Here is a 12,655-nt window from a genome sequence, read left to right as displayed (position 1 = left end):
TTTGAAAATTCGAGATGTCCGCGGAGATCAATGCTTCCAAAGGAGCCGATGCCTGAATCCTCTTGAAAATGGATAGGAGTCCCAGGAACCCTGTGGCACGTGGAAAGGGACCCTGGGTCTCCCGCCTCACGTGGAGACGCGTCCAAATTGCCATGCCAAGACTCGTGGAGAATCCCGAGGTGTCCCTCGCACCTAGGCAGGAGTCCTGACGGCGCTGAACAAACACGTGTCTGGAAGGGCCCTCCCCGTCGTAACTCGAGAATATACCGCAGGTTCCGGCCGCAACTCGAGAAAAACCATGAGATTTCCCCCTTGCCGTGAGTTTAGGCCCGATTCCCCTGCACTGAATGCAGAGCAATTCCGTGTTCCACATCAAACGTGAAAGGAGCCTTGATTTCCTTGACGGCACTCCAGAGAAAACCCAAGATCACTGTCTCAAGTCTAGAGGGATCCTGAAGTCACTGGACCAACAGGAAAGGGCTTCGTGGCCCCAAATCAACTCGAGATGAGAGCTTAGACCCTGGCTTAGACTCAAGAGGAATACCAACTTTCCACAAGCACCTCAAGAGGAGGTTTCTCTCAGCTACAGGTATATTCGAGGGACCCTGAGTTTGTGGCCTCAGGTGGAATGGACACTGAGATGCTCTGACTCGAAGTAAGGCCGGATATCCCAACAGTGAATTGAATGCAGGCTCGTCTTGCATCTCCCAAGACGAAGAGATGTCTGAAACCCCTGTGGAGACCACAGAGAAAGACCTAGTCCTCCGCCTCATCGCGACCGGAGGCCTACATCCTTTGAAAACTCGAGACGTCTGCGGAGATCAATGCTTCCAAAGGAGACGATGCCGGAATCTTCTTGAAAATGGATAGGAGTCCCAGGATCCCTGTGGCACGTGGAAAGGGACCCTGGGTCTCCCCCCTCACGTGGAGACGCGTCCCAATTGCCATGCCAAGACTCGAGGATTATCCCGAGGTGTCCCTCGCACCTAGGCAGGAGTCCTGACGTCGCTGAACAAACACGTGTCTGGAAGTTCCCTCCCCGTCGTAACTCGAAATTATACCCCAGGTTCCGGCCGCAACTCGAGAAAAACCATGAGACTTCCCCCTCGCCGCGAGATGAGGCCCGATTCCCCTGCACTGCGTGCAGAGCAATTCCGTATTCCACATAAAACGTGAAAGGAGCCTTGATTTCCTTGATGGCACTCCAGAGAAAACCCAAGATCACTGTCTCAAGTCTAGAGGGATCCTGAGGTCACTGGAGCAACACGAAAGGGCTCCCTGGACCCCAAATCAACTGGAGATGAGAGCTTATTCCCTGGTTTTGACTCAAGAAGTCTACCAACTTTCCACAAGCACCTTAAGAGGAGGCTTCTCTCAGCTACAGGTATGTGAGAGGGACCCTGAATTTGTGGCCTCAAGTGGAATGGACACCGAGATGCTCTGACTCGAAGTAAGGCCGGATATCCCTGCAGTGAATTGAATGCAGGCTCATCGTGCATCTCCCAAGACGAGGGGATGTCTGAATCCCCTGTGGAGACCACAGAGAAAGTCCTAGTCCTCCGCCTCATCGCGACCGGAGGCCTCACATCCTTTGAAAATTCAAGAGGTCCGCGGAGATCAATGCTTCCAAAGGAGACGATGCCTGACTCCTCTTGAAAATGGATAGGTGTCCCAGCATCCCTATGGCACGTGGAAAGGGACCCTGGGTCTCCCGCCTCACGTGGAGACGGGTCCAAATTGCCATGCCAAGACTCGTGGAGAATCCCGAGGTGTCCCTCACACCTAGGCAGGAGTCCTGACGTCGCTAAACAAACACGTGTCTGGAAGGGCCCTCCCCGTTGTAACTCGAGAATATACCCCAGGACCCGGCCGCAACTCGTGAAAAACCAAGAGATTTCCCCCTCGCCGCGAGTTGAGGCCCGATTCCCCTGCACTGCATGCAGAGCAATTCCGTGTTCCACATTAAACGTGAAAGTAGCCTTGATTTCCTTGATGGCACTCCAGAAAAAACCCAAGATCACTGTCTCAAGTCTAGAGGGATCCTGAGGTCACTGGAGCAACACGAAAGGGCTCCGTGGACCCGAAATCAACTCGAGATGAGAGCTTAGTCCCTAGCTTCGACTCAAGAGGAATACCAACTTGCCAAAAGCACCTCAAGAGGAGGCTTCTCTCAGCTACAGGTATGTGAGAGGGACCCTGAGTTTGTGGCCTTAAGTGGAATGGACACCGAGATGCTCTGACTCGAAGTAAGGCCGGATATCCCTGCAGTGAATTGAATGCAGGCTCGTCTTGCATCTCCCAAGACGAAGGGATGTCTGAATCCACTGTGGAGACCACAGAGAAAGACCTAGTCCTCCGCCTCATCGCGACCGGAGGCCTCACATCCTTTGAAAACTCGAGAGGTCCGCGGAGATCAATGCTTCCAAAGGAGACGATGCCTGACTCCTCTTGAAAATGGATAGGAGTCCCAGGATCCCTGTGGCACGTGGAAAGGGACCCTGGGTCTCCCGCCTCACGTGGATACGCGTCCCAATTGCCATGCCAAGACTCGAGGAGAATCCCGAGGTGTCCCTCGCACCTAGGCAGGAGTCCTGACGTCGCTGAACAAACACGTGTCTGGAAGGGCCCTCCCTGTCGTAACTCGAGAATATACCCCAGGTTCCGGCCGCAACTCGAGAAAAACCATGAGACTTCCCCCTCCCCGCGAGATGAGGCCCGATTCCCCTGAACTGCGTGTAGAGCAATTCCGTGTTCCACATCAAACGTGAAAGGAGCCTTGATTTCCTTAATGACACTCCAGAGAAAACCCAAAATCACTGTTTCAAGTCTAGAGGGATCCTGAGGCCACTGTAGCAACAAGAAAGGGCTCCGTGGACCCCGAATCAACTCGAGATGAGAGCTTAGTCCCTGGCTTCGACTCAAGGGGAATACCAACTTTTCACAAGCACCTCAAGAGGAGGCTTCTCTCCGCTACAGGTATGTGAGAGGGACCCTGAGTTTGTGGCCTCAAGTGGAATGGACACCGAGATGCTCTGACTCGAAGTAAAGCCGGATATCCCTGCAGTGAATTGAATGCAGGCTCGTGTTGCATCTCGAAAGACTAAGGGATGTCTGAATCCCCTGTGGAGACCACAGAGAAAGACCTAATTTTCCGCCTCATCGCGACCAGATGCCTCACATCCTTTGAAAATTCGAGAGGTCCGCGGAGATCAATGCTTCCAAAGGAGCCGATGCCTGAATCCTCTTGAAAATGGATAGGAGTCCCAGGATCCCTGTGGCACGTGGAAAGGGACCCTGGGTCTCCCGCCTCACGTGGAGACGCGTCCAAATTGCCATGCCAAGACTCGAGGAGAATCCCGAGGTGTCCCTCGCACCTAGGCAGGAGTCGTGACATCGCTGAACAAACACGGGTCTGGAAGGGACCTCCCCGTCATAACTCGAGAATATACCCCAGTTTCCGGCCTCAACTCGAGAAAAACCATGAGACTTCCCCCTCGCCGCGAGATGAGGCCCGATGCCCCTGCACTGCATGCAAAGCAATTCTGTGTTCAATATCCAACGTGAAAGGAGCCTTGATTTCCTTGATGGCACTCCAGAGAAAACCCAAGATCACTGGCTCAAGTCTAGAGGGATCCTGAGGTCACTGGAGCAACATGAAAGGGCTCCGTGGAACCCAAATCAACTCGAGATGAGAGCTTAGTCCCTGGCTTCGACTCAAGAGGAATACCAACTTTCCACAAGCACATCAAGAGAAGGCTTCCCTCAGCTACATGTATGTGAGAGCGACCCTGAGTTTGTGGCCTCAAGTTGAATGGACACCGACATGCTCTGACTCGAAGTAAGGCCGGATATCCCTGCAGTGAATTGAATGCAGGCTCGTCTTGCATCTCCCAAGACGAAGGGATGTCTGAATCCCCTGTGGAGACGACAGAGAAAGACCTAGTCCTCCGCCTCAATGCGACCGGAGGCCTCACATACTTTGAAAACTCGAGAGGTCCGCGGAGATCAATGCTTCCAAAGGAGACGATGCCTGACTCCTCTTGAAAATGGATAGGAGTCCCAGGATCCCTGTGGCACGTGGAAAGGGACCCTGGGTCTCCCGCCTCACGTGGAGACGCCTCCCAATTGCCATGCCAAGACTCGAGGGGAATCGCGAGGTGTCCCTCGCACCTAGCCAGGAGTCCTGACGTCGCAGAACAAACACGTGTATGGAAGGGCCCTCCCCGTCGTAACTCGAGAATATACCCCAGGTTTCGGCCGCAACTCGAGAAAAACCATGAGACTTCCCCCTCGCCGCGAGATGAGGCCCGATTCCCCTGCACTGCGTGCAGAGCAATTCCGTGTTCCACATCAAACGTGATAGGAGCCTTGATTTCCTTGATGGCACTCCAGAGAAAACCCAAGATCACTGTCTCAAGTCTAGAGGGATCCTGTAGTCACTGGAGCAAGAAGAAAGTGCTCAGTGGAGCCCAAATCACCTCGAGATGAGAGCTTAGTCCCTGGCTTCGACTCAAGAGGAAAACCAACTTTCCACAAGCACCTCATGAGAAGGCTTCTCTCAGCTACAGGTAACTGAGAGGGACCCTGAGTTTGTGGCCTCAAGTGGAATGGACACCGAGATGCTCTGACTCGAAGTAAAGCCGGATATCCCTGCAGTGAATTGAATGCAGGCTCGTCTTGCATCTCACAAGACGAACGGTTGTCTGAATACCCTGTGGAGTCCACAGAGAAAGACCTAGTCCTCCGCCTCAACGCGAACGGAGGCCTCACGTCCTTTGAAAATTCGAGAGGTCCGCGGAGATCAATGCTTCCAAAGGTGACGATGACTTGAAAATGGATAGGAGTCCCAGGATCCCTGTGGCATGTGGAAAGGGACCCTGGGTCTCCAGCCTCACGTGGAGACGCGTCCCAATTGCCATGCCAAGACTCGTGGAGAATCCACAAGTGTCCCTCACACCTAGGCAGGAATCTTGACGTCGCTGAAAAAACACGAGTCTGGAAGGGTCCTCCCCGTCGTAACTCGAGAATATACCCCAGGTTCCGGCCGCAACTCGAGAAAAACCATGAGAATTCCCCCTCGCCGCGAGAGGAGGCCCGATTCCCCTGCACTGCGTGCAGAGCAATTCCGTGTTCCACATCAAACGTGAAAGGAGCCTTGATTTCCTTGATGGCACTCCAGAGAAAACCCAAGATCACTGTCTCAAGTCTAGAGGGATCCTGAGGTCACTGGAGCAACAAGAAAGGGCTCAGTGGACCCCAAATCAACACGAGATGAGAACTTAGTCCCTGGCTTCGACTCAAGAGGAATACCAACATTCCACAAGCACCTCAAGATGAGGCTTCTCTCAGCTACAGGTATGTGAGAGGGCCCCTGAGTTTGTGGCCTCAAATGGAATGGACACCGAGATGCTCTGACTCGAAATAAAGCCGGATATCCCTGCAGTTAATTGAATGCAGGCTCGTCTTGCATCTCGCACGACGAAGGGTTGTCTGAATACCCTGTGGAGTCCACAGAGAAAGACCTAGCCCTCCGCCTCAATGCGAACGGAGGCCTCACGTCCTTTGAAAATTCGAGAGGTCCGCGGAGATCAATGCTTCCAAAGGTGACGATGACTTGTAAATGGATAGGAGTCCCAGGATCCCTCTGGCACGTGGAAAGGGACCCTGGGTCTCCCGCCTCACGTGGAGACACGTCCCAATTTCCATGCCAAGAATCGAGGAGAATACTGAAGGGTCCCTCGCACCTAGGCACGAATCCTGACGTCGCTGAACAAACACGATTCCGGAAGGGTCCTCCCCGTCGTAACTCGAGAATATACCCCAGGTTCCGACCGCAACTCCAGAAAAACCATGAGACTTCCACCTCGCCGAGAGATGAGGCCTATTTCCCGGAACTGCGTGCAGAGCAATTCCGTGGTCCACATCCAACGTGAAAGGAGCCTTGATTTCCTTGATGGCACTCCAGAGAAAACCCAAGATCACTGGCTCAAGTCTAGAGGAATCCTGAGGTCACTGTAGCAACACGAAAGGGCTCCGTGGACCCCGAATCAACTCGAGATGAGAGCTTAGTCCCTGGCTTCGACTCAAGGGGAATACCAACTTTTCACAAGCACCTCAAGAGGAGGCTTCTCTCAGCTACAGGTATGTGAGAGGGACCCTGAGTTTGTGGCCTCAAGTGGAATGGACACCGAGATGCTCTGACTCGAAGTAAGGCCGGATATCCCTGCAGTGAATTGAATGCAGGCTCGTGTTGCATCTCGAAAGACTAAGGGATGTCTGAATCCCCTGTGGAGACCACAGAGAAAGACCTAATTTTCCGCCTCATCGCGACCAGATGCCTCACATCCTTTGAAAATTCGAGATGTCCGCGGAGATCAATGCTTCCAAAGGAGCCGATGCCTGAATCCTCTTGAAAATGGATAGGAGTCCCAGGAACCCTGTGGCACGTGGAAAGGGACCCTGGGTCTCCCGCCTCACGTGGAGACGCGTCCAAATTGCCATGCCAAGACTCGTGGAGAATCCCGAGGTGTCCCTCGCACCTAGGCAGGAGTCCTGACGGTGCTGAACAAACACGTGTCTGGAAGGGCCCTCCCCGTCGTAACTCGAGAATATACCGCAGGTTCCGGCCGCAACTCGAGAAAAACCATGAGATTTCCCCCTTGCCGTGAGTTTAGGCCCGATTCCCCTGCACTGAATGCAGAGCAATTCCGTGTTCCACATCAAACGTGAAAGGAGCCTTGATTTCCTTGACGGCACTCCAGAGAAAACCCAAGATCACTGTCTCAAGTCTAGAGGGATCCTGAAGTCACTGGACCAACAGGAAAGGGCTTCGTGGCCCCAAATCAACTCGAGATGAGAGCTTAGACCCTGGCTTAGACTCAAGAGGAATACCAACTTTCCACAAGCACCTCAAGAGGAGGTTTCTCTCAGCTACAGGTATATTCGAGGGACCCTGAGTTTGTGGCCTCAGGTGGAATGGACACTGAGATGCTCTGACTCGAAGTAAGGCCGGATATCCCAACAGTGAATTGAATGCAGGCTCGTCTTGCATCTCCCAAGACGAAGAGATGTCTGAAACCCCTGTGGAGACCACAGAGAAAGACCTAGTCCTCCGCCTCATCGCGACCGGAGGCCTACATCCTTTGAAAACTCGAGACGTCTGCGGAGATCAATGCTTCCAAAGGAGACGATGCCGGAATCTTCTTGAAAATGGATAGGAGTCCCAGGATCCCTGTGGCACGTGGAAAGGGACCCTGGGTCTCCCCCCTCACGTGGAGACGCGTCCCAATTGCCATGCCAAGACTCGAGGATTATCCCGAGGTGTCCCTCGCACCTAGGCAGGAGTCCTGACGTCGCTGAACAAACACGTGTCTGGAAGTTCCCTCCCCGTCGTAACTCGAAATTATACCCCAGGTTCCGGCCGCAACTCGAGAAAAACCATGAGACTTCCCCCTCGCCGCGAGATGAGGCCCGATTCCCCTGCACTGCGTGCAGAGCAATTCCGTATTCCACATAAAACGTGAAAGGAGCCTTGATTTCCTTGATGGCACTCCAGAGAAAACCCAAGATCACTGTCTCAAGTCTAGAGGGATCCTGAGGTCACTGGAGCAACACGAAAGGGCTCCCTGGACCCCAAATCAACTGGAGATGAGAGCTTATTCCCTGGTTTTGACTCAAGAAGTCTACCAACTTTCCACAAGCACCTTAAGAGGAGGCTTCTCTCAGCTACAGGTATGTGAGAGGGACCCTGAATTTGTGGCCTCAAGTGGAATGGACACCGAGATGCTCTGACTCGAAGTAAGGCCGGATATCCCTGCAGTGAATTGAATGCAGGCTCATCGTGCATCTCCCAAGACGAGGGGATGTCTGAATCCCCTGTGGAGACCACAGAGAAAGTCCTAGTCCTCCGCCTCATCGCGACCGGAGGCCTCACATCCTTTGAAAATTCAAGAGGTCCGCGGAGATCAATGCTTCCAAAGGAGACGATGCCTGACTCCTCTTGAAAATGGATAGGTGTCCCAGCATCCCTATGGCACGTGGAAAGGGACCCTGGGTCTCCCGCCTCACGTGGAGACGGGTCCAAATTGCCATGCCAAGACTCGTGGAGAATCCCGAGGTGTCCCTCACACCTAGGCAGGAGTCCTGACGTCGCTAAACAAACACGTGTCTGGAAGGGCCCTCCCCGTTGTAACTCGAGAATATACCCCAGGACCCGGCCGCAACTCGTGAAAAACCAAGAGATTTCCCCCTCGCCGCGAGTTGAGGCCCGATTCCCCTGCACTGCATGCAGAGCAATTCCGTGTTCCACATTAAACGTGAAAGTAGCCTTGATTTCCTTGATGGCACTCCAGAAAAAACCCAAGATCACTGTCTCAAGTCTAGAGGGATCCTGAGGTCACTGGAGCAACACGAAAGGGCTCCGTGGACCCGAAATCAACTCGAGATGAGAGCTTAGTCCCTAGCTTCGACTCAAGAGGAATACCAACTTGCCAAAAGCACCTCAAGAGGAGGCTTCTCTCAGCTACAGGTATGTGAGAGGGACCCTGAGTTTGTGGCCTTAAGTGGAATGGACACCGAGATGCTCTGACTCGAAGTAAGGCCGGATATCCCTGCAGTGAATTGAATGCAGGCTCGTCTTGCATCTCCCAAGACGAAGGGATGTCTGAATCCACTGTGGAGACCACAGAGAAAGACCTAGTCCTCCGCCTCATCGCGACCGGAGGCCTCACATCCTTTGAAAACTCGAGAGGTCCGCGGAGATCAATGCTTCCAAAGGAGACGATGCCTGACTCCTCTTGAAAATGGATAGGAGTCCCAGGATCCCTGTGGCACGTGGAAAGGGACCCTGGGTCTCCCGCCTCACGTGGATACGCGTCCCAATTGCCATGCCAAGACTCGAGGAGAATCCCGAGGTGTCCCTCGCACCTAGGCAGGAGTCCTGACGTCGCTGAACAAACACGTGTCTGGAAGGGCCCTCCCTGTCGTAACTCGAGAATATACCCCAGGTTCCGGCCGCAACTCGAGAAAAACCATGAGACTTCCCCCTCCCCGCGAGATGAGGCCCGATTCCCCTGAACTGCGTGTAGAGCAATTCCGTGTTCCACATCAAACGTGAAAGGAGCCTTGATTTCCTTAATGACACTCCAGAGAAAACCCAAAATCACTGTTTCAAGTCTAGAGGGATCCTGAGGCCACTGTAGCAACAAGAAAGGGCTCCGTGGACCCCGAATCAACTCGAGATGAGAGCTTAGTCCCTGGCTTCGACTCAAGGGGAATACCAACTTTTCACAAGCACCTCAAGAGGAGGCTTCTCTCCGCTACAGGTATGTGAGAGGGACCCTGAGTTTGTGGCCTCAAGTGGAATGGACACCGAGATGCTCTGACTCGAAGTAAAGCCGGATATCCCTGCAGTGAATTGAATGCAGGCTCGTGTTGCATCTCGAAAGACTAAGGGATGTCTGAATCCCCTGTGGAGACCACAGAGAAAGACCTAATTTTCCGCCTCATCGCGACCAGATGCCTCACATCCTTTGAAAATTCGAGAGGTCCGCGGAGATCAATGCTTCCAAAGGAGCCGATGCCTGAATCCTCTTGAAAATGGATAGGAGTCCCAGGATCCCTGTGGCACGTGGAAAGGGACCCTGGGTCTCCCGCCTCACGTGGAGACGCGTCCAAATTGCCATGCCAAGACTCGAGGAGAATCCCGAGGTGTCCCTCGCACCTAGGCAGGAGTCGTGACATCGCTGAACAAACACGGGTCTGGAAGGGACCTCCCCGTCATAACTCGAGAATATACCCCAGTTTCCGGCCTCAACTCGAGAAAAACCATGAGACTTCCCCCTCGCCGCGAGATGAGGCCCGATGCCCCTGCACTGCATGCAAAGCAATTCTGTGTTCAATATCCAACGTGAAAGGAGCCTTGATTTCCTTGATGGCACTCCAGAGAAAACCCAAGATCACTGGCTCAAGTCTAGAGGGATCCTGAGGTCACTGGAGCAACATGAAAGGGCTCCGTGGAACCCAAATCAACTCGAGATGAGAGCTTAGTCCCTGGCTTCGACTCAAGAGGAATACCAACTTTCCACAAGCACATCAAGAGAAGGCTTCCCTCAGCTACATGTATGTGAGAGCGACCCTGAGTTTGTGGCCTCAAGTTGAATGGACACCGACATGCTCTGACTCGAAGTAAGGCCGGATATCCCTGCAGTGAATTGAATGCAGGCTCGTCTTGCATCTCCCAAGACGAAGGGATGTCTGAATCCCCTGTGGAGACGACAGAGAAAGACCTAGTCCTCCGCCTCAATGCGACCGGAGGCCTCACATACTTTGAAAACTCGAGAGGTCCGCGGAGATCAATGCTTCCAAAGGAGACGATGCCTGACTCCTCTTGAAAATGGATAGGAGTCCCAGGATCCCTGTGGCACGTGGAAAGGGACCCTGGGTCTCCCGCCTCACGTGGAGACGCCTCCCAATTGCCATGCCAAGACTCGAGGGGAATCGCGAGGTGTCCCTCGCACCTAGCCAGGAGTCCTGACGTCGCAGAACAAACACGTGTATGGAAGGGCCCTCCCCGTCGTAACTCGAGAATATACCCCAGGTTTCGGCCGCAACTCGAGAAAAACCATGAGACTTCCCCCTCGCCGCGAGATGAGGCCCGATTCCCCTGCACTGCGTGCAGAGCAATTCCGTGTTCCACATCAAACGTGATAGGAGCCTTGATTTCCTTGATGGCACTCCAGAGAAAACCCAAGATCACTGTCTCAAGTCTAGAGGGATCCTGTAGTCACTGGAGCAAGAAGAAAGTGCTCAGTGGAGCCCAAATCACCTCGAGATGAGAGCTTAGTCCCTGGCTTCGACTCAAGAGGAAAACCAACTTTCCACAAGCACCTCATGAGAAGGCTTCTCTCAGCTACAGGTAACTGAGAGGGACCCTGAGTTTGTGGCCTCAAGTGGAATGGACACCGAGATGCTCTGACTCGAAGTAAAGCCGGATATCCCTGCAGTGAATTGAATGCAGGCTCGTCTTGCATCTCACAAGACGAACGGTTGTCTGAATACCCTGTGGAGTCCACAGAGAAAGACCTAGTCCTCCGCCTCAACGCGAACGGAGGCCTCACGTCCTTTGAAAATTCGAGAGGTCCGCGGAGATCAATGCTTCCAAAGGTGACGATGACTTGAAAATGGATAGGAGTCCCAGGATCCCTGTGGCATGTGGAAAGGGACCCTGGGTCTCCAGCCTCACGTGGAGACGCGTCCCAATTGCCATGCCAAGACTCGTGGAGAATCCACAAGTGTCCCTCACACCTAGGCAGGAATCTTGACGTCGCTGAAAAAACACGAGTCTGGAAGGGTCCTCCCCGTCGTAACTCGAGAATATACCCCAGGTTCCGGCCGCAACTCGAGAAAAACCATGAGAATTCCCCCTCGCCGCGAGAGGAGGCCCGATTCCCCTGCACTGCGTGCAGAGCAATTCCGTGTTCCACATCAAACGTGAAAGGAGCCTTGATTTCCTTGATGGCACTCCAGAGAAAACCCAAGATCACTGTCTCAAGTCTAGAGGGATCCTGAGGTCACTGGAGCAACAAGAAAGGGCTCAGTGGACCCCAAATCAACACGAGATGAGAACTTAGTCCCTGGCTTCGACTCAAGAGGAATACCAACATTCCACAAGCACCTCAAGATGAGGCTTCTCTCAGCTACAGGTATGTGAGAGGGCCCCTGAGTTTGTGGCCTCAAATGGAATGGACACCGAGATGCTCTGACTCGAAATAAAGCCGGATATCCCTGCAGTTAATTGAATGCAGGCTCGTCTTGCATCTCGCAAGACGAAGGGTTGTCTGAATACCCTGTGGAGTCCACAGAGAAAGACCTAGCCCTCCGCCTCAATGCGAACGGAGGCCTCACGTCCTTTGAAAATTCGAGAGGTCCGCGGAGATCAATGCTTCCAAAGGTGACGATGACTTGTAAATGGATAGGAGTCCCAGGATCCCTCTGGCACGTGGAAAGGGACCCTGGGTCTCCCGCCTCACGTGGAGACACGTCCCAATTTCCATGCCAAGAATCGAGGAGAATACTGAAGGGTCCCTCGCACCTAGGCACGAATCCTGACGTCGCTGAACAAACACGATTCCGGAAGGGTCCTCCCCGTCGTAACTCGAGAATATACCCCAGGTTCCGAGCGCAACTCGAGAAAAACCATGAGACTTCCACCTCGCCGAGAGATGAGGCCTATTTCCCGGAACTGCGTGCAGAGCAATTCCGTGGTCCACATCCAACGTGAAAGGAGCCTTGATTTCCTTGATGGCACTCCAGAGAAAACCCAAGATCACTGGCTCAAGTCTAGAGGAATCCTGAGGTCACTGGAGCAACACGAAAGGGATCCGTGGACCCCAAATCAACTCGAGATTAGAGCTTAGTCCCTGGCTTCGACTCAAAAGGAATACCAACTTTCCACAAGCACCTCAAGAGGAGGCTTCTCTCAGCTACAGGTACTTGAGAGGGACCCTGATTTTGTGGCCTCAAGTGGAACGGACACCGAGATGCTCTGACTAGAAGTAAGGCCGCATATCCCTGCAGTGAATTGAATGCAGGCTCGTCTTGCATGTCCCAAGACGAAGGGATGTCTGAATCCCCTGTGGAGACCACAGAGAAAGAC

The sequence above is a fragment of the Dama dama genome, chromosome 17, assembly GCF_033118175.1.
Source record: "Dama dama isolate Ldn47 chromosome 17, ASM3311817v1, whole genome shotgun sequence".
Lineage (NCBI taxonomy): Eukaryota > Metazoa > Chordata > Mammalia > Artiodactyla > Cervidae > Dama > Dama dama.
The sequence above is the reverse complement of the archived record's forward strand: the minus strand, read 5'-3'. Positions refer to the sequence as shown.